The following is a 23,987-nucleotide window of genomic DNA, read 5'->3' as shown; positions in this document are numbered from 1 at the left end:
CAGATTACAGAGTAAAACCTCTTACTTTTTTGCCCTATGCCTTATCTATACTTCCTCTCTCACAGTGACTCTGCAAAAAGATATATATTCTGGAACTAGAGATAACTACAGCCACAAATTGTGACTAAATATTGTGGTATAAAATGGCATGTTAAATAATAACTATTGCTTTCATTATATAAGCAGCAAAACTTCATATAATTTCTTGTCAGATGTCCTTGCTGAAGATGTCACTCTTTAATTTTACTGTACTTTGTGATCTTGTCTTTTAAAAATTAATAAAAAACATACTTCAAAAATTTTACTGTATTAAAATATCCTAGAAATTCAAAAAGAGAAATCACCTTTAAAATAATTCACAAGTCCTTAGAGGCTGTGAGTATAGGTTTTGATTTTATTTCCTGACCCATTTAAGTGCTTTTTGTTCTAGATGTTTATCTAGATTAAAATTTTAAGGTGCTGCCAATATTTTATGTGACTCTATTAGTACCTGAAAAATTTTAACATTTTCAGTATAAATTAATTATAACAAATTAAATCTAAAGATAATGAATGTATTTCAGTTCATGAAAAGAATGAAATTACACATCTCACTTATTGGATAAGAAACTATTGTGCAAAGATAGTTTCTAGGGTGCTTTATCAGTTTCTTCAAATTTACATATTACCAAGGTGACACACAGCACACAGTTTTAAAAACCAATATTATGAGAAAGCTTATAAAGGAAAGCCAGCCTGCCCATCTCTTCCTAACTACAGTCCTACTCCCAAGAAACAATCACTTTTACCACTTTCTTCAGGGGTTTTTATCTCCATAATTACAGTTAACATATGACTGCCTTTTATCTCTTGAATAACTTCAAATTATGTTTATTAACTAATTCCCTGCATTAAAAATGAGGATTAAGTTCACTACACTCTCCTTAACCTGCCCTCTTCCCTTCTCATCCCAAAGGCAATGCTACTGAGCACTTGAAACATGGCTAGTGTGACTGAGAAGCTGAATTGTAAATTTTATTTAACTTTATTTAAATTTTAACTAATTTAAACAGTTACATGTGGCTAGGACTGCCAAATTTGTACAGCTCTATATTATTACTACATTTTTGGAATATACTAAAATTTGCTTTATTTTATAGTATATGATCAAATTTTTTTTGGTATGTTACATGGGTACTTCTTTAGAAAGAGGGTATAATGTCTATTTTTCAAGGCAGGGGTCAGTCTATCCAAAGTTTGCTCATTAGTGGGTTATTTAGGTATTCTAAAGCATTATTTAGGTATTCTATAGCCCTGATTTTTTCTTTTGATACATTATGGTCTCAGAGTGGTCAAAGTCTTCCACCACTAAGGATTTTCTGAGTACCCTTCAGTATCTCTTTTGCCTTCTGAATATTAATATTTTTTATTTGTGCACAGATATTTGGTATTTCCTCATTGTAAATTATAAACTTAAGCATCATAAATTACCCATCTTTGTCTCATTTAATTCCATCTTTGCTTTATAGTTTGCATACAGTTGTGATATTTTAATAAGGATTGTATTTTTGTACTAGAGTATACCTTTATAATCACAACCTTATATACTTAATCTTCTATTTCTTCACCTGTTGCCTACTCGCTCTTTATTATAAACTATGATAAACTGTGTTTATTTCCTTTACCTGCTCCCCCTTCCCACCACTAGATTTTAATTAAAATCATTTTTCTTACTGTTTACCTTTCTGCTGTTGGTATACTTCAATTACTACATTTGTCAATTCTAAAAGCAATTTGACTTAGCTATTACAGAAAAGGCAACTTACATATTTAGCATACTTTTAAAACCTATTTTCTTTTCCATTCTTTTCTAAAAAGTTAAAATAAAGTCTGGCACATAGTAGATATTATTCAGTAAGTATCTGCTAAATGATTAGGATAAAGTCCACTATTAAAAGTATGGTAAAAAAAAATACAAAGCACTGCTGAGAAAAATCAAATTGAGTTTTGACAAAACTGGCAAGGTAAGTCCGTGGATAAAGGATAATCTTTCCAACAAATGGTGCTGGAAAAACTAGATATTAGTATGCGGGAAAAAAAATTTGAAGACTCTCAATCCTTACCTCACAGCACACATAAAATTAACTTAAAACAAAATCACAGACTTAAATACAAAACCTAAAATAATAAACTTCTATAAGAAAACATGAAAAATCCTTTAAGTAGGCAAATATCTCTTACATAGGACAAAAAAAATATGAAGGATAAGAAGTAATAAATTGGAATTCATCTAAATTAAAACCTCTCTTTTCAAATGACACCATTAAGAAAAAAGGGAACCCATAGACTGATAGATAATTTTCACAATTCCAATATCTGACAAAGAAACTTGCATCAGAATACATCTTAAAGGACTCTTATATCTCAATAATAAGCAGACAACCCAATTTTTAAAATATACTATTATATACTCACTAGAATGACTGGAATTTTAAAATACTGATAATACCAAGTTTTGACAAAAATGTGGAGAAACAAACTCACACAATGTTTATGGGAATGTATAATGGTACAGCCAGTTTTTAAAAGTTTGTCAGTTTCTTATAAAAGTAAACATGCAATAACCATACAACCCATCAATCCCATTCCTAAGTGTCTGCACAAGTGAAATGGAAACATACATCCACAAATGTTTAGCAGATTTGATTCTAACAGCCTTCAAACTGGAAACAACCCAAAAAGTCCACTGGATGGCCTGACTGTTAGATAGAGATGGTGCAGGGAAGTGGATTTGGCTCAATAGACAGAGTGTCCTCCTACCACATGGGAGGGCCAAGATTCAAACCCAGGGCCTCCTGACCCTTGTGATGAGCTGGCCCACACACAGTGCTGATGCACGCAAGGAGTGCCCTGCCATGCAAGGGTGTCCCCTGTATAGGGTAGCCCTACGCACAAGGAGTACGCCCCATAAGGAGAGTCGCCCAATGAGAAAAAAAACGCAGCCTGCCTTGGAGTGGTACCGCACACATGGAGAGCTGATGCAGCAAGATGACGCAACAAAAAGAGACAAGAGATTCCCTGTGCCGCTGACAAGAATACAAGCAGACACAGAAAGCAGACAACTGGGGGGGTGGGGGGAGGGAGAAGGGGGAGAGAAATAAATAAAAAATAAATCTTAAAAAAAATAGAGATGGTGCAATAGTCTCAATGAAGGTAAGAATATTCAGCAATAAAAAACAACAAATTACTGACAAACATGATTATCAAAAGCATTACACCAAGTAAAAGCGAGACCCAGAAGAGCACACACTACATGACTCCATTTATATTACAAAGTAGAAAATGCAAAACTATATTTACAGATAGCACACTAGTGGTTGCCAGGGGTTGAGGATAGGGAGAGAAAACTTTTTGGGGTGACAGAAATTTCTATATTCTAATCATGGTAACGGTTACTAGAAAGTACAATTTATCAAAACTCAAAGCACATTCCAATGGATAGATTTAAACATATGCAAACCATACCTCAATAAAACTCATTTTAAAAAAGCATCTAGTTAAAAAACAAATTCCAACTATATAATGCCTAAAAGAATAACACTTAAAACAAAATGGCTCCTAAAATTGAGCATTCTGTGCTGCTTTAAGAAATAGGGAGTAGTCCACGTCGGGGTAGGATGGAGTAGTTTGCAGCAGGCTATTATTCTTGCTGAGAACAAGAAAAGCTAACTAAACTATTTTTAAAACTCACATTTTTAAAGGCAGTAGAAAGTTGTGGAACCATAGGAGCATAGGAAAGGGAGGGTAGATTTCTAAATCTGTCTTTCCCCTGGGAATATTTCCTGATTATGGGTATGGGCTAGAGGCTGAGAAGTAAGGTTTGACCTGTGCAGAAGACTGCTGCTGTGGAGCAGAGAAGCCAGCAGAGTTTTTGGCATTCATGCAAGGGGCAGAGTAAAAAAACTAGACAATGCAGAGACCTCAAGCACATGGCTGGTATCTCCATCAGGACATACGTTGAATTTTAAAGTGGTACCAGGTGAGAGGCTAAATATTTAACCAAAAACTCTGAAAGACAAAGTGAAATTTCCCACCCTTTAGCAGTACTAACGTGACAAAGATCAGCAGGCTTTGAACTGAAAGCCCTGGACAACCACACCCTAAAAATAAGGGCAAACCAGAAGAGAGTACCAGCATAACTAGCAACCCAGCCATCAAATAAATTAAGGTGATTGGCTCCTATCATATCTTCCTGGAAGAGAAAAAAGTGAATTCTCCCTGGTGGCACATACCACAATACCTGGTAATGCTTACTTTGTGTGTGTGGGTGTTTTGATACACAATATCTGGCACTGAATAAAAAATTATGAGGCATGAATAATACAATCAACCAACTTGACCTAATTGACATTTATAGAACACTCCACCCAACAACAGCAGATACATATTCTTTTCAAGTAGACAAAGAACATTTAACCAAGCTAGGCAATATTCTGGACCATAAAATAAAACCCAAATTTAAATGGATTCAAGTCATACAAAGTATGTTCTCTGACCATAATAGAATTAATTTTTAAAACATCTCTGAAAAATTCTTAAATATTTGGAAACTAAATAACACACGTTTAAATAAAGGAAAAGACAGCAAAAAAGATATCAAAGGGAAATTAGAAAATATTGTGAACTTAATAAAAATGAAAAGGTAATATATCAAAATGTGTGGGAATGTCACTAAAGGAGTATTTAGAGGAACTGTGTAACACATCCATATTAGAAAAAATGCAAGGTCATAAAGCAATGGTCTCAGCTTCTACCTAAGGAACTTGAAAAAGAAGAACAAAGCAACCCCAAAGCAAACACAAGAAAAGAAATAAAGATCAGGGCAGAAATCAAGGAAATAAAATCAGAGAAACTAGAGAAAAATCAGTTAAACCAAAAGCTGATTGAGAATGTCAATAAAATTGATAAATTTTAGCCATATCGATTACAAAAAAAAATAAGATATAAATTACCAACATCAGGAATAATGTTGAATCATGAGATTATACATTCGTTAGACTATTATTCTATGACACTAAAAGGATAATGGAACATTTTTTTGTTTTTGTTTTTAAACAAATCAATTTTATTGACACATATTAACACAGCATACAGTTCATCCAAAGTGTACAATCAATGGTATTTGGTATAATCACATAGTTGTGCATTCAACACTTCAATCATTACCAGACTTTTTTAAAAAATCATTATTAGAGCATTTTCATTATTTCAATAATAATAGTAATAAACAAAAAACTGACACACAAATGAACTAGAAAATTCTTCACCTCTCCATCTCTCTATGCTTCCCCTTCTGTAAAGAGCTACTATCTCTGGCTATTCTTGCACATTTATTTATTTATTAAGTAGTTTTATTAAGATATATTCACATATCCTATGATCTATGCAAAGTATATAATCAATGGCTTTTAATATAACCACAACATCATCATCACCACAAAAAATTTTAGAACAATTTCATTATTCCAAAAAGAAAAACTCCAACTATATGCTAATAAATGCAATAACTCAGATGAACTAGACAAATTCCTTAAACCCAGCAGACATAAGATAGAAAAAAAGACAGAAGCATACAACTATATGACCAATAACCAAGAAAAAAACAAACAACATAAGCAGACCAATGGGTGATACATATATCATAATTAATAGACAACCACTTAAAATACTTATAATTAGTATGTTCAAGAGAATGGGTATCTATTAAAAATCTATAAAACTCTATCAACAGATGAGTGGATAAACAAAATGTGGTGTATGTGTGTTGTATGTGTATATACATTACATTTTTTCTAATATAGATATGTTTGTGTATATACACACAACACACACATACACATACAATAGAATATTATTCAGCTATATAAAGGAACAGAGTTTTGATACATGCAACAACATGGATGAACCTTAAAGACATCATGTTGAATGAAATAACTCAGACACAAAAAGACAAATATGACACAATCTCATCGCTAAGAAATAATAAGAATAAACAAATTCATAGAGTCAGAAACTAGAATACAGGTTACCAGAGGCCAGGGAAGGAGGAGAGAATGGGGAGTTAATGCTTGTTACAGTTTCTATCTGGGGTAAGGGAAAAATTTTGGTAATGGATGGTGGTGACATTAATAACACTGTGAATGCAGTTTTCACCACTGAATTACACATATGAATGTGGTTACAATGGGAAATTTTAGGTTGTACATATGTTATTAAAATGAAAAAACAGGGAAGCAAATGTGGTACAAGCAGTTGGGTACCTGCCTCCCACATGGCAGGTCCAGGGTTTGGTTCCCAGGGCTTCCTAACAACAATGAGCAAGGGAAGCAACTGTGGCTCAATCAGATGAGCTCCTGTCTACCATATGGGAGGCCCTCAGTTCGCATCCAGGGGCCTCCTTGTGAAGGCAGGCATGGCCACATGCCGCGGAGCACCGCCTGGCCCGCAGGCACCACAGAGAGCCAAGTCAGTAAGGTGACACAATAAAAAAGAAGGGAGACAAGCGAGAACACAGAAGAGCCTGCAGTGAATGGACACAGAGAGCAGACAGCACACACACACAAAAAAGCCACAAGGGGGGGGGATAAAAAAAAAAAACGAGCAAGACAGCAAGACAGTGAACTGAGGTAAAGGGCTGGCATGGTCACCTGACACAACAAGTTATCACAACGAGATGATACAATAAGGAGACACAACAAGCAGGGATTAGATGTGGCTCCAGTTAACTGGGCAACTCCCTCCCACATAGGAAGGTCCTGAATTCGGTTCCTGGTGCCTCCTAAAAGAAAAAGAGCAAACACAGAGAGCAGACAACAAACAGAAAAAGAGAGCAGACAGCGGTGGTGGAGGTGGGGGGGGGGGGTTAAATAAATCTTTTTTAAAAAATAAAATAAATAATAAACAACATAGGATTGTACAACAATTAACAGTGAACCCTCATGTAAACTATGGACTATAGTAAATAGTATAATTATTACAATATTGTTTCATCAATTGTAAAAGAGAAAAATACACTAATGCAGTGTTAAGAATAGGGAAAACTTAAAAAAAGAGAGAAAACTGTGGGAACCATGGTTAAACTGTTTTCTGCATGATTTTTCTATAAACCTACTACTTCCCTAATTTAAAAAGTAATTAAAAATCTATAAAAATATAATCAAATGGATATTCTAGAACTCAAAACTGTAATTTAAAATTCAGAACAGATGAGTTTGGACAGAAGAAGACAGTTTTGGAGTACTAGAAAATAGATCAACAGAAAATATCCAAACTGAAGTATAGAGAGAAAAAAATAAAGAACAAAAAGTTGAAGAGAGATGGAACATGGTCATTAGGTGAAACATAAATGTAATGAGTCTCAAAAGAGGAAGGGAGGGACAGAAGCATTATTTGAAGAGATAATGGCTCAGAACTTTCCAAAACTAAAAGGTATCACAAGCTACAAATTCAAAAAGCTTTAGAAATATCAAGCAAATTACAATGAACACCAAATCCAAACTGATGAACTTTAAAAAAGACAAAGTCTTAATAGTAGACAATGAAAAATAAAAGATACATTACTTTTAGCAAGGCTACAGCTGATATATTACCTTTAATAAGACTAAAAGCTGACTTCAACAGAAACAAAGAAAGCCAAAAGACAATGAAATATATACATTTTTTGAAGTACCGGGAGCCCGGGACTGAACCTGGGATCTCACATGTGGGAGGCTGTTAGCGCTCAACCACTGTGCCACATCGGCTCCCCTGAGTTTTTTTGTTTGTTTTTTTTCATTTGTTTTGCTTGTTGTTTGTTTTTGGGTTTTTTTTAGGAGGCATTGGGAACCAAACTTGGGACCTCCCATGTGGGAGGTGGGCGTTGAACTGCTCGAGCCACATCCACTCCCTGAAATACTTTAAAGATGGTGACAAGAAATAATTAACAACTTAGAATTCTATACCCAGTAGAAATATCTTCAAACAAGAAGATGAAATTAATATATTTTCAGACAAACAAAAATGAAAAAATTCAATATCAGTAGGTAGGCCAATATTAAAACATATAACAAAGGAAATTACTCAGAGAGAAGGAAAATGACCTCAGAAACAAATGCAGGAAGGATTGAAGAGCTTTGGAGAGGGGAAATATGAATAAAAATTATTCAAAACCATACTAATAATGTCTTTTGGAGTTTAGAACATATTTAATCAAATGCATGACAATAATGCAAAAAAGATAGGAAAGAGAAGGAGTTAAAGTGTAAGGAATTGGTATTACTGGGGAATGGGAAAAGTACAAATTAGTCTAATTTATATTAGACTAGTAAGTCAAGGATGCATATTGTAACATCTGGAATAACCACTAAAATTTTTTTAAAAAGCGACAAGAATATATAATTAACAAGTCAATATAGGGAAAATGAAATAATGAAAACAAGTTTAACTAACTTAAATGAAAGCCAAAAAAAGAAGAGATAAAATGGAATGTAAAAGAGACGACTAGGTGGAGTGGATATAAATCAGTGGTTAAGCGCAAGTTTCCCACATTCATGGGTTAATCCCCAGCACCAGTACCTCCAAAACAAAAAGAGACAGAAAATATTAAGAGATAATTACACACTCAGTTATATCAGCAATTGCATTAAATGAAAACAAAAGAAATGCTTGAAGTAAAAGACTAAGATAGTCTAAAATAATGAAAAAATATATTTGTTTACCACCAAAAACATCCTGAAAACACTGAAAAGTTTATGAAACCACATATATTCCACTTGCTTTAAAATTGTAGCATACACACATGCATACAAAAACACACGTGCATAAATGCCTTTGAAAATACTGGAAAAAAATATTACAAGGTTTATTATCCCTGGGAATTTAGAGGTGATTTTTCTCATCACAGATTCTCTTTATAGTTTTTAGTGCTTTAACTTTTTTATAACAAACATGAATCATTTTTACAAAATCTACAAAACTATTTTCAGAATAAAAAAATCAGTATTATAAAGTTTAGTAATGATCAAGTTCAATGAAGTAACATATTTACAGAAAAATAGAATATGATCAAGCCTAAAACGAAGCTAAAAAAGTAAACTGATTTCACATAACAAATGATAAAAGATAATTTTAGCTATAAATACATTTATCATCACCATTTCTGATGGAAACAAAAATTACCAGGTAAAAGTTAGATGTAGCTTTTTCAATTGACTAATGTTTTGTTCATTTTTCTTCTTGTTTCTAATAAAAATCTTTGAAATTGCTATTGAACTTCATGATAAAGTTGGAAAATAAAATTTAAGCCATAACATTTATTCATTTTAACTGGTAGGATTTTTCTAAATAACTTCTCTTATTTCAACTAAAATAGTTATCAACACAGAAGATAATTAAAGTACTGCATGAACATGGATGAGAGTACTATGTGGACATTAAAAACGACTTAAATCAATAAATACTGACATGGGAAAATATTCAAGATATATTAAGTGAATAGAACAGTCTGAGCAACAGTAGATGCACTATGAACCCATTTTTGTAAACATCATGTGTACGTAAGTGTACAGACTCCACTTATATAATGGCTAAATAAAATGCAGGAAAACATATTCCAGAGTACCAGCAGTCCTCTGTTGGTGGGTGGACTTCTGGTGATATTTAAAATTTTAAACCATGCCTCTTTCATGTTTCTGAAGTTTTCTACATTAGGAGTATGTTATTTTTATAACTGGAGGAAGAGAGACTAAGAAAGAAATTAAGGCAACTATATGCATTACAGCCATATTTTAATATATAATAGATGATAAATTATTAGCTAGGTATATAGTTTAAACTTCATTGGTATAGCCCCATTCTTTTTTTTTTAATTGTATTTTTCTTAATTCAAAAACATTTGAACATGAATCAACCTTTATTTTCATTTTCTACTACTTGGCATGAGAATTAAAAATTAAAGTACATGATAAAATGTAAATATTTTGAAAAAGACAGTAATTTTCATCTTACTATTCAGAACTTATTAGTATAGGACTGAAAATAAAATTTCTGAAAAATGAAAGGTACATCATATCCTAAAAACTATGCTATAAAAATTAAAAGCAGTTCATAAAAATTTATTTTTTACAAGTGAGTTCCTTCTATAGACTTTCGAAGTCTTTAAATAAACAGAATTACTCATTGGGAGATACACAACTAAAATAAGTCATAACTAAGATTTCAGACTATACCAATGAGAATGAGGTTAGATATTTTAACATTTGTATAATCTAAATCACAGATAAAAACAAATTCACTTAAGTTATCCATCTATTCTACCTAGAGGGCAATAAAAATAACTAACCAATGTTGTAAAGCAACCTATAAATATAAATGCCTTAATTATAATTACAGACAATTAGTAAGAATGAAATTGCTCTAACACTTAAAAGTGTTCCATAAATACTTCATACAAGTCCTCTAGAAATTCAGATTCAGAAAAGGAGAAAATGGAATGTCCATTTGTACAACACCTACAAGAAACTACACTTTAAAAAATATTTTACTTTATTCATGTACAAAGAACTGGAAGGAAAAAGACACAAACAATAAAAGGTAGTTTTGCTATCATGTGGAATTTGTAAATTTCCCTCCCAAAAAATGCTGTTTGCTTTCATAGTTTAAAATGTTTACAGCAAACAGTTTATAGGACAAAGTATCAAACAGAAAATGTAGTGAGGGGGGGACTGGTGAAAGGAATCATTAAATATGTGCTTTGAGGAAAGCATGAGATAGAAGGAAACACTATTTTTTGTCTGTTTTTGTTTTTATAATTATATGAATTGTTTAAATTCTGGTAACATTTAAACAATCTAAAACTTCCCATTTTAACCACAAGTTGCTTTTAATGCTAACTCTGCCTGACATATTAGATGGTAGATAATAGTTAATTAACAAATTTCCTAATTTAATATTTCTAATCGTCCTGAAATCTGAGAAGCTATTTTTATAATTATCAAATAAAGTATCATACGGCTCTTTGCAATGGGAAAGTTAAAAAAAAAAAACCTAAACTATCAATTTGTCTCATGGATGCCTGCTCTAGGGATACAAATACGTCCATACATTAAGAGATAAGATTTGAGCATTCTAAGTTTGTCTTATCCTTTCTGAAGCATTTAAAAGGTTAAGATATATATAATCTCCATCTCTCCTCTACCACTGCAAAAAAAAAGGAAATAGTGTGCCCCTTAGGAGCCAGATGTAATTGTAATCTAATCTCGTGGTATCTATCCTGTGCAAATCTTTCCATTTTGGATTTCAAACCCCTGGAGGGCAGAGTGAATTCCACTGCATCTTTCTCTTTGTCTCACATTGTCTAGTGGAGAATTTTGACTAATACTTTGAACTTTGTATACTCTACTACCTAAAAAGAATTAAGGCTAGGTAATTCTTTGTAGCTTGATTTAGAAAAAGCAAAAAACCTCTGGAAACCATTAGAAAGGTGGCAGTGTCTAACTGCCTGGGGATGCGGGCCGGGGTAGCAGGAAAGACATACTATTTGTCTGCTGTCAGTTAAATACAAACTAGACTAAAGGGCCTCTTCTCCCTTTCACCCTTCAAAAGTTGGATTCCATTCAAGTCAACCAATGTTCCCTAGACAGAATCTGCTCAGGTTCACTTCAGAGAACCTCTAGAGGCTGATTTAATCTAGGGGGCTTTCCTAGTGGTCTGCACTTACAGAATAAAATGAAAGTTTAATTCATGAGTCACTGACCAAGACAACACTCAAAGAAAGGACTAGAACTCAGAATTTAAATAGCCCTATAAAAGTCATGGAATCCAAGACTTTACATTTTAAGCTGAATTCAATCTACATTGGATATTGAAAGCACATATCAGTTATGACTTCACTGTAAGCTCTATAAAGGTCTCCAACTGATTGAGTCCTCAAGAGTGAAAAGATGGTATGTCTTACATTGTATACGGTATTTTAAACTTTCTGACATATTCCAGGTACTTTTGCTGCCCTGTGGGTAGTAACAGAACCCATAGCAGAGGCAAAATGGCCAAAAAATCAATCAAGACAACTATCAAAATTAAACAAGACATGTCTGTAAATGCACTAAAAATGATCTGGAAGGTTATACACCAAAATGTTAATGATTATCTGTGGGAGGGATGTGAAATAGAAGTAAAAGAGTGTGAAGGTGGTTTTCACTAATTATATACGTTGTATTGTTTTTATTTTTTATAAGCATAAATTTATTTTTGTAGTTTTAAAAAAGTTTTAAGTAATATTTTAAAATGTGATTCCATTTTGTAAAAAGATTGAATAGACCCACACAGAGAGTAAATGAAAAATTAACACCATTCTGCAGAAGTCTGGCCACTAGAGACCTACAAATTAAACAGAAACAACACAATTCTATTAATAATACAATTTTCCTATTCTACAAAATAAAAAAAGGAATATCGGTAGCATTACTAAAAATACCTACAGCAACTGTCACCCACTATTCACTATTTTCTAATTTGATGATACAGTATTAGCCACCAGAGGGAGTTTGAGTATTCACCCCCACATCCCATGCCGGACACCACCACCACCACCCCCCCACCCCCTCCACCCCCTGGCAAATATTATAACCACTCTAAACAAACTCCTTTTAGATCTTAACCTGGATATAAAGGTCAGACTTTTAAAAAATCATTAATACCATGTTTACAGAAATCATAAAAAAATTTTAACTTTTGCACTAACAGACCATTGCCTCTCTGTTTTATTTTACATCTTCATAAGAAGTAACCATATATACACATATATACTTACATTTCACTGGGATTCATGTCTGATTTCCTTACAGAAAAAAGTTTCCCAACCCGAAAAACAAATTACTTGGACAATCAAGTTTATTATCATTTTAATTTTAATGGAGTGTCCATATTCTCCAAGTGTCTGAACTGACAAATTTGGATTTAAAAAACAAAAAAAGTACAATTTTATACAATTTTGACTCCTGAAAGGTAGAAGGGGGAAGAACACAAACTATAGTATGAAAACAGCATAATCTAGTCATAATCTCAAATGTAAACAGTGTCTTTATATATTTTAGCAAGGCAAAACATCTTTGAAAGTTATATTTGTCCAGACCCCAGCATCTAAAGAACTAAAGTGTAAGTAACCATCTAACTTATTCTAAAGTCTTTCTTTTAATTTCCATTCATTTTTCTAAAAAATACTGAGAAATCATACAGAAAATCATCAAAATCACCATAAATTAGGGAAAAAAAAAAAGCCCACATAAATTATTTTGGGGGAAGAGGATTTTTGTTCAATGTAGTTCCTGAATTCATAACATATTCACAAAAATTTTAAAATATAAAGACATGTACAGTATTGTCTCATTTCTCATCCTTCCCTCATTAGGCTAATTCTCATTCTCTCCAGTCGTGATAAGTTTTCCAGTATCTTCACAGTTGCTTTAGGCATAGAAGAGCAAACTCAAGTTTATATTCTTATCACCCCCTACCCCATCCACCTTTTTAAAACAAAAAGTAGCACACTGTTCTCATTGTTCTACACCTTCCTTTTTAACATATTTTGGAGATCTTTCCATGTCAGTACACAAAAAGCTTCCTCATTCTTTCTCATAATTAATCACTACTAGTTCTACCACAACTTTCAGCCTACCTTCTTCTGGCTAACCTTTAATGAAATTTTGTTCAATCTGCTACTTAAAACTTGAATTAGCCTCCATCTCCCAGCAAGATTTGAAATCAAACCATATGTGAGATATCAGAGGATGTTTCAGAGCAAAGAGCGTGCTAATTAAATTAAAATTACATCCTTTTTAGAATGATTATTTTCAAACAGGTAGAGGGAAAATATTCCACAATTTTCTCCTCTGATCACTTAAAACAAACGTACAAATTAGAATGCAATTTTCAAGAAAAGTTACCTTTAATTTAATTTGGGGGATCGGCTCAACCCAACAGTAAAAGTTTCTTTACTTTTTGTGCTTTTCTTTCATTGTAAAATAAAACATTGATTTTTTAAAAGCTAGAACGCCTTAAGGTCATAGAGCAAGGCATTCTAACAGCAAGAAATCACAACCTGATTCGATCTTTCATCTGCCAGGACAGAGGCCAAGGCTTCTATCTTTCGAGATTCTACTCACTATTATCTATAGGACAACTTCTACAGTAACGAAAAACGTTCCTACAAGGATATAAACTCTGCGGCGCTACACACCGAGGGCCAGAATGCCAGGACCATCTACAGAGAATGAACCCAGCCAGCTTCGCAGATCTGGAAAGGGATCTAGAAAAGCCAACCACAGCAGTGACAGACTGCCGGAGGCGCGAGTCAAGGGAAGGAGGGAAACCCGGTGCCGCGCGGCAAACCCTGGAATCCGCCCAGTTGCTCGCGTCCGACTTGCGGCGCTGCGCCTTCTCCCAGTACCGAGCCCCGGAACCACGACCACTAACGGAACCAGCACAAGCGAGTCGGCGGCAGCCGCTCGGACTGGGGACCGCGGCGCGCGGCCCGGGCGCCGGGAGGGCGGGGGTTCCCCGGAGGAGCTGGCCACCCGGGCGCCCCATTGGGCGCCGCTCCAAACGTGCCCGAGTTGTCACAGGAATAAAGTGGGTCACAAGGCCTAGCGGGTCCCCGGCGAGAGCCCTCTCGGCACCAGGTCCCGGTGCTTCCAGGCCGCCCTGCCGCTGGAATCTGCCGCAGTCCCGGGCGCCCTCAGGCCACCCGGCCCCACCGTGCACCCCAATCCCACCCTTGCCCCGCAGGTAACCCTAGCTGCCCAGAGCTCCTTGCGGGAGGGCCTCTGCCTCAACTCCCGAAAAAAAGACACACCGGGGCGACACGCAAAACTTGGGCTTCAGCTCTCGCCTTCCCCTCCCGTGGCCACCGCCCCCGGGTCCCACTACGCCGTCCCCCGCTCCCTCCTCTTCCCCGCGCCCTCACCGTGTGGCTTGCGGTGGCTCCGGCTTCTTCCCTCCCCCACCCGGGAGTCTGGCTGCAGTAACTCGGAACCACTAGGCCGGCTGCGTCCTGGAGACCCCGCGGCTCCCAGCGCCACCAGCACCTGGGGCTGAGCTGCGTCCCCCACCTACTTCCCCCCCAAATTCACCGCTACAGCCGCCCGCTCCTCCTCCCCCTCCTTTCCCTTCCCCTCCTCCACCGGCACTGGGAGCACGCATGCGCCGCAGAGGTAAACCTACCGGTGGAAGGGAGGCCCTGGGCCCACCCGGTGCGGCGCCACTCACCGGGAGTGCGCACGCGTTGGCGGCCAGATTGCGCTCTTGCTCTCCGGGGTTTCCTTTTTTTAAACCGGTAGCCTCAAGCAGAGTCTGTGATTGCGCTCGGTCCCGGCGCATGCGTCCTCAGTGATCCCCGCGGGCTCCGACCGCTGGCCGGAGCTCTCCGATCGCCCCTCCCCTCACCCTTTCCCGGGCGAGTCTCGGTGCGCATGCGACTTGCCCAGTTAGGCAGGCGCGAAGCCGAGCAGGGGATCCCAGGCGGCGGGGGAGACCCCGCTCCCTAGAGCCGCGTGTTTGCGCTGTCGGCGGCTATAACCGTGCTCCCGCACCCGGCGCCCGCCTCCCCGCACTGGGCCGGAGGGCGCCGGTTACTGGAAAGCCGGGGAGGCGGGGCCTGTTCGAGTGGAGGGTGCGGCCGGTCGGGGGAGCTTTAGTGGTAGGTCAGGGCGGCTTGGGCTTTCTTTCACCCTGGATGCCGGGAGCGCGGGGGAGGAAGAGCTTCCTGCCGGATCAGGGATCTGGAGGCCAGAAAGGGGACCTTCTCTCTTTGACAAGCAAAACACTTTGTGGGCGCCAGGAAAGATTTTTCTCGTTTGGGCCGACGAATGACTTTTTCCCCTGAAACGGCGTGGGGAAGTCGGGCGGGGAGCGATAGTGACATACTGTATCCCTTCCTCACCTCTTGGAGGTGGCTTCGGCCACTTCTTACGTGGAGAGAGTCTGAGGAGAGTGGATATGCGCCCTCGGCTGGTGAAGAGAGGCTAAAGGAGGTCTGGATGTATTTGGAGTTTTCCCTTGGCTGTTAACGAAACGCCAGGTGACAATATAATGGAAAATGGGGACTGAACCCGCACCCTAATTTGTACGGGTTGCCTCGTTGGAACAATGTATGAATATTTCCTGTTTAATTTAAGAGGAATATTACTTCCGTTGATGGATCAGACACACTCTGTCCACTTGGGAATGTGCTTCTAACTAACTGGAAAAGAGGTCTTTACAGACCTAATTCCTAGGAATTTCCATGTTTTAGTGTCCTTTGGGTTTGAAATAGAAACCATCTTTCAAAACTAAGCTTTAGTGTTTTAGTTATAAAATCATCTCCTTAAGGTAACATTCACCTCGGTAAATATTTCAAACACTTGGTGTAGGCCCAGAAAGAGAGATCAAAATCGGGGAACTTGCATCCCTGATTCCTTCACCTGAGGATTTTTCTGTGGGATTGTAAAGATAATTTAATTTAACCCATCATATAGCAGAAGGGATTTTAGTACACATTTTTGCCAGGTCAGTATTCATTCCCTATTCCCATGTCCTTTGGAGAGTTACCCTTTCTCTGCTCTCAGTCCATACATGATCTAGGCAGGGCTCCAAGGCGAGTAACCGTATTTGAGGTAATTCTCTGCCTTAGACTGGCATTATCTAGAAAGGTGCTCTCTCTTTTCTAGTGGATTTAAATCTGGGAGGACAGAGGCCTGGAGCTACTGGCAACCATCTTGCCACCAATAGGTTCTGAGAAAAAAGGAAACATTAAAATAAACAGCATCAAAAGAGAAGATCTGGCTTGGAGACATGTTTGATACCTTGAATCCAATGTGGATTTGATATATGCCTCTGGAAATTTCCATTAACGTTAGCCAATAAATTATTTTCATTGTGTGTTGGTTTATTGCTTAAGCCAGTGGGAAACAAGTTTTCTGTCACTTGAAACCAACCAAGAGTCCTGATGATGGGAGCAAGATACAAAGGAAATAATACTGCAAGGTAGAGATTACAGCCAGTCAGGGGAGTTTGAATGTTTTTCCTAGGATGTGGAAGTCTGGATTTTATTTTAGAGAGAGTGATCCCATCTTAAATTCTATGTCATCTATTAATAGAACTCATTTTCAAAAGTAATTTTGTACTTTTTAATGGAGCCATTGTCCTCTTTGTCACCAGGATCAACCCATGTTCATCTTTGGCACTTTCCTCTCCAACTTACTATAGTTAATCATTTACTAAATCCTGTTGATAATCTCCCAATTTTCTGCTCAGTCCTCTGCCACTGCTTGAACATTTCCCATGGTTTAGTTCACAACTTTTCCTTCCTTCTCATATTCTCTCCAAGAACTCAGATATTTCTAATAACCTTTCCAGATTCCACATTTCCATTTTTTTAAAAATCCTGCTTCACAGTTTTCGTAAATCCTAAATTTACGTCCCCCAGCCAGTGCTTTCCTTAAACACCATTTATGTAATCCAAATATTCTGTTCATTCCTTCTCATATGTCTTGCTAGCATTTAAACCAAACATTCCCAGCTCCCTTACAAATGACTCTCTCAGTTGATATTTTTTTTTATTTGAGGTACCAGAGATTGAACCTAGGACCACCTCCTCCTACATGGGAAACTGGCAGTCAACCACTGAGCTATATCCACTCCCCAATGAGAGTTGATTTTTTTCTTTTTTCCTTTTGTTTTGTGTTTAGAAGTTCCCAGGGAATGGAACCTGGGACCTCGTACATGGGATGCAGGTACTCAACCACTGAGCTACATGCGCTTCCCCCAGTTGATATCTTGATAGAGGCAATATAGGATTGTGGTAAAGAGTACAGAATCGGAACCAAACTGCCTGGATTTAAATCCTAGGCTCTCCCCCCCCCCCCCCCCCCCCCGCCCCCATTCAATTATTGAATACATTTATTCCCTCTTGTTCAGTTTCCTCACCTGTAAAATGGGTATAATAACAATCTTATAGGGAAATTGAGAGGACTATGATAGTTAATATAAGTTATATACACATGCTACATATCTGCAATATAAGAATAGTATTTGGTACATTAGAAATCCCTTATTTAAGCGTTGGCAGTTACTATCTCAATGTTCCCATTTATGTAATTCTCACAAGAATTTGCTCAAATTCTTCCCCATGTCCCATCAGGCACAAAGTCCAGTCTATTGTCTCATAATACCTGTCTCATCCATCCTTTCATTTACCACCCTAGTTTAAGGTAAGTTGGAACATAGGAAGTTTAGGATATGCATAATTGAGAGTATAAGGTAAGTTTTTTTTAAAACTATATGCTTTAGTCAATTACCCATATTCTTTCCAGTCCTGTTAAAATAGTGGGAAGTATAATAATATGAGGGGGAATTATGGACTTTGTAGTCAAAAGTCTGGGCTTAAATCCTGAGTCTAATAGTAAGATGAGCAGGTTGGGTAACTGAATTTCAGGAACTAGCTGTAAAGTTAGAAAAATAAATGTTTCAGAGAATTGTGATGATCAAATATAAATTACAAAGGTTTGATGGTAAATATGGTGGCTTAAATATTACTATATTTTTTAAAAATTGTTGCTGAAACCCTCCAAATGGTTGAAATTATGACTCACAGATGTATTAACTCCAACCTAAACCTCCTTTGGAATCCATACACCTATGTACAACTGTCTACTTGAAGACCCTTCCTCAAACATCTTCAATGCTTCCCTTCAATATGTTCTCCACAGAACAGCAAGAATATTCTTTTTAGAATATAAAGGAAATAACATTCCTAATTAAAACTATTTTGTCATTTCTCATTACATCCAAATTCCTAATCATGGCCACATTACCCTATTTGACCTGGCCCCTAGGTACCTCTCCAACCTCATATCCTACCATATTCTCCTGTACTATAACACTCCCACCCAGAAAATTCCTTTAAGTTTTATGCTAGTCTCTTTCTGTTTTCAGAACTTGGCACATGCTTGGATCCTTTTCCTCCCCTTTCTCATGGCCAGTTCTTTCTCCACTTTCATGCCTCAAAGATCTACCGTTTTAAGTAGATCTCCCTCCCACTCCTCAAATCCCTTGCTCCTAGTACACACCTTTATTCTGTTGTACCCACAGAATATAATACTTTTAAGTTTTTTAATACTTTAAAGTTTATAATACTTTTAAGTTTAAATTATGCATATATCTTTCTTCTCTTAATAACTATCTTCCCCACCACAACATGGTAAACTCCAGGAAGGCAGGAACCATCACTGTTCATCACTGTATATGTAGTACCTATTTCAATGCTTGAGGTGAATTAATGATTGAATGAATAAATGAAAGGTAAAATATACTAGAAGATTTTTAGGATCAACTTTTGCAGAGTCAGAGGAAGCAGAGTCCACAAGACCACCCCCCCTCCCCCCCGACACCAATAGCAAGTCTGAGGGGCTCCCCAAAGCATAATCACCTAAAAACTGTTATATTCATTGTTATCATTTACTACATGGAAAGGATACAGATTAAAATCAGCCAAGAGAAGAGATACTTGGAGTAGAGTTCCAGAAAATTCCAAGTGTGAGTTTCTAGTGTCCTCTGCCCATGGAATCTTGAACATCATTACTTTCTTGGTATCAAGATGAAGTATTGCCAGCCAGGGATGTTCATGTAAGCCTTAGTGTCCATATTTTTTATTGGGGATCAACCACATAAACCTGCTGACTGCCCACTAACCTAAAGCTCCAATCTCTCCAGAGGCTGAACATGACCCAAGACATCCAAGTGTACAAAGATACTCTTACCAGACATGACATTCCAAGGACTTAAAGATCATCTTCCCAGAAGCTGTGGGCAAAGGACAGACCTCTCTCTTTGGGAGAAGTTAAATTCTTTACTGCACATATTTGTATCTCAGATTATGACTGTAGGCAGATTATTATCAAGAGGTGACTTTATGTAAGTATGAAGGAGATGTAAACTGAAACCAGTAAAAGAGGAGGTGACTAGCACTATATTAGTAATTATGTGATGACCGACAATAATATGTAATATTATAATAGATAACACCTAACACTGTGTGTCCCCAACAGGTCGGGATAGATAGCCCTTCTTTCAGCCAAGACTAAAAGATGGACAAAATTGGCCCTACCATCATCAAAACCTCCAACTATTCACTCTCAGGCCATGTAAACAAAACACTTGGGAATAGGATGAAAAGAGAAACATTGGAGCCATGTGCTATTAGGTTCCTGGGAAGTACTATGGCTTTTCCTCTCCTATTTACCCCACCCCATCTCCACTCTCACTCCAGCTAAATGAATAAGGGGCCAATAGAATCAACTAGAGAAATCAGAGTTGACTGTAAGAAAAGGAGACTGGCATTGCATTTGCTGGCCGATTTATTGATACAGATATATCCTGCATCTACCTTATCAGGGGACTAGAGACCTGGAGAAAAATAGCTGAGCTGAGTGGGCTGAAGTGAAAGAACCTGTGCTTCTATAATTTTGCTTTGCAAAATTACTATTATTATTATTATTCATGGCTTATGGATGCGTTGTAGAAAGTGCTGTCCATGTTTGAACCGTCCTGACGTCTATGGGGAGCGGGGAGCGAAATTCGAGTGTCAAGAGGTTAGGGATACTTCTAGGAGTGGGAACTGACAGAGATTCGAAGAGATGGAACCGCAGACTGACCTTCCCTGTCAAGGAACTGTGCAGTGAGAGATTACCTCAGGGTTTCTAGAACTCAGGTGTACCCCATTAATTTTAGTGAATATTTGGATGTAAAATGAATTGCACTCAGTTAGGAGAAAGGAATCCCTTTGTTCCCTGTTCTTCTCAGTTGCCAACACCAGAAGGGATGGGCTCTGAAAGTTGAAGGAAAGAATGAGTTAAAAACAAACCCTACCTTTCCTCTTCGGAGTTCCATAATTTTGACCAGAGAATACTTGGATTGGAACTGAGATTAGAGTTTTAAACGGGCCAGACTTTTAATAACCAAGAACGTGGGGTAAGAGTTAAAGAATTCACTCAAGATATCCTTAAAGGATCTGCTACCCCAGTGCAGGCCAATCACTTAGCGATCTCTTTAAAATACAGATTCCAGTTTAGTTTGAGAAGGGGCTAGCGATTCTGTATTTCAAACAAGCTCCCTGGGATACTGCTGATTCTAGGACCACATTATGAGAAAAAAAGCACAAAAATAGGGAAGGAAGTTTCAGCTGAGCACAGTTGGCAGCAAGAGATAGAGAAAAGTATTAGGTGTAAATACATGAAATATCTAGTTTTTAGTTTAATACGTCATAACAGTGGAATCTTTGCAATTTCAAATAAAGTTTAAGTGTGTACTCCATTAAATTGAGACTGTTAAATAAAATTGGCACATAATATACAACATATAATCTCCCCACATTACGACAAATATTTATACTCTACTTAAATGAGAATGTATAAATGAAGTAAGGTATGGAAGTAGTAATGACCTGTGTTGGCAGGCATGATTCCTTGTTAGAAGTGTGTTTGTGTGTATGTGTGCGTGTGTGTGTGTGTGAGAGAGAGAGAGAGAGAGAGAGAGAGAGAGAGAGAAAGTGGGGCTGGAATCTCAACCAGCCACTTTCTAACATACTATAATTTTATGGTTTTTACAAATATTGAAGTATTCATGAACAGTGCTTGTGGATAAAAACTTGCTGCCACCTGGTGGACCTGAATTAAGAGTTAAGAGGGAAATATGTATCTTTTTATTAGGATATCTTAAATACTGTTGGCACTTTGTTAGTTTTAACTTAAAAAAAGAAAATACCTAAATAGGCATTTACTTAAAAAAATTACATTTAAGGGAACTTACTTTTGCAGTAATTAAAGGGGGAAATTATGTTCATGTTTATATGTATTAGATGGCATTAGAATTACAGTGTAACTTTATGATAATATGTTGTGGGTTGTTCCTTTCATTCTACAAATGTTTTATCTTGAATAGGAATTTATTTACCCATTTGTTAAGGAGAAGTTCAGGAGTTTGGTCAGTGTAACTAGGTAATTACGTCTCCTACAAGTGTGTAATGTTATAATAAAGACCATTATAGGACCTCTCTCAACTTTCCCTCCAGTCCCAAGATATATATTTTCACAAACCCTTCTTTACTATCTCAGAAGGAAGGCAGGTATTCTTTTTTCTTTCTTATTTCTTTTTTTATAGCTTGATTGATATATCTCACATACCATAAATTTTATCTATTTACAGTGTTTTTAAGTATATTCACACAGTTGTTCAACCAACACCACAATCAATTTTAGAACATTTTCAATACCCCAAAAAAGAAACACAGTACTCATTAGCAGTCACTCTCTATTGCTGCTCCCCACCCCACCTCTGGCAACCATTAATGTTTTATCTTTAGATATTACCTTTTGAGAGGTACTTTATATAAATGGAAACACAGTATGTTTTCCTTTGTGTCTGGCTTCTTTCACTTAGCATAATGTTTCAAAGTCCACCTATGTTGTAGTATGTATCGGCACTTCATTCCTTTTAATTGACAAATAATATTCCATACTGTGGGTATACTACGTTTTATTCATTCATCAGTTGATAGACATGTGGTTTGTTTCCACTTTGGGGCTATTATGAATAATGTTGTTATGAACACTCTGTACAAGTTTTTGCATGGATGGACAGATTTTTTATTTCTAACTTGAGTATATACCTAGGAGTAAAATTTTGGGTCAAATGGTAACACTATGTTTAATTGTCTGATGAATTGCCAGATTGTTTTCCAAAGTGTGCATCATTTGATATTCCCACCAGTAGTGTGTGAAGGTTCCAATTTCTTCACATACTCATCAACTCTGTCTTTTTTATTATAGTCATCCTAATGGGTGTGAGGTGGTATCTCATTGACATTTGATTTTGCGTTTGGTTTTGCATTGCTTCAATATGCTGTTTGATATTGGCATACAATCTTAAATAAATGTGGTTATGTTATACATCATTTTAATGCGCATTTCTTGCTTTATATTTTTTTGGTAATGACTTATTGCTTGCTGTTTTATATTTATTTTAGGCTATGGAAATGGCATTAGACAAAAAGCAAATTCGAGCAATTTTCTTATTTGAGTTCAAAATGGGTTGTAAAGCAGTGGAGACAACTCACAACATCAACAACGCATTTGGCCCAGGAACTGCTTACGAACGTACAGTGCAGTGGTGGTTCAAGAAATTTTGCAAAGAAAATGAGAGTCTTGAAGATGAGGAGCATAGTGGCCAGCCATCAGAAGTTGACAACTACCAACTGAGAGCAATAATCGAAGCTGATCCTCTCTATATGAGAAGTTGTCAAAAAACTCAACGTGGACCATTCTATGGTTGTTTGGCATCTGAAGCAAATTGGAAAGGTGAAAAAGCTCGATAGGTGTGTGTCATGAGCTGACCGAAAATCAAACAGATCTCTCGCCAATCGACTGCTTCTTCAAGCATCTCGACAACTTTTTGCAGGAAAAACACTTCCAAAACCAGCAGGATGCAGAAAATGCCTTCCAAGAGTTCGTCAAATCCCAAAGCCTGGATTTTTACACTACAGGAATAAACAAACGTATTCTCATTGGCAAAAATGTGCTAATAGTAATGGTTCCCATTTTGATTACTAAAGATAGGTTTGAGCCTAGTTATGATTTAAAATTCATGGTCCAAAACCGCAATTCATTTTGTACCAACCTAACACATGTTTTCATGTGATTATTGACCATTTCTATCATCTTTAAAGAGATATCTGTTCAGATCCTTTGCCTATTTTGAATTGAGTTATTTGTATTTTTTACTGTTCAATTGTAAGAGTTCTTTATATACTCTGGTACAAATCCCTTGTCAGATATATGGTTTGCAAATATTTTCTCCCCTTTGATGAGTTGCCTTTTCACGTTCTTGATGGTATCTTTTTTTGTTTTGTTTTGTTATGCTTTTTGCTTCTAAAAATGAAAATTTAT

The 23,987-nt window shown here is 36.9% G+C and overlaps 1 protein-coding gene across 3 annotated transcripts in view; it reads right to left on the bottom strand.

Moving 5' to 3' along the window:
- Window positions 1-15,338, bottom strand: part of CLOCK (clock circadian regulator) — a 134,711-nt gene extending 119,373 nt beyond the window's left edge. For 2 of the 3 annotated variants that reach the window (XM_004460595.5, XM_058298419.2), the window contains exon 1: window positions 14,975-15,109. The gene's annotated coding sequence lies outside the window, so the exon portion shown is untranslated. Of the gene's footprint in view, window positions 1-14,974; window positions 15,110-15,276 lie in introns of those variants that run through there. The other variant, XM_004460594.5, reaches the window with a different exon arrangement.
- Between the last annotated feature and the right edge of the window lie 8,649 nt (window positions 15,339-23,987).

The sequence above is a fragment of the Dasypus novemcinctus genome, chromosome 1, assembly GCF_030445035.2.
Source record: "Dasypus novemcinctus isolate mDasNov1 chromosome 1, mDasNov1.1.hap2, whole genome shotgun sequence".
NCBI lineage: Eukaryota > Metazoa > Chordata > Mammalia > Cingulata > Dasypodidae > Dasypus > Dasypus novemcinctus.
Note: the sequence above shows the minus strand (reverse complement) of the source record. Positions and strands in the feature narration are given on the sequence as shown.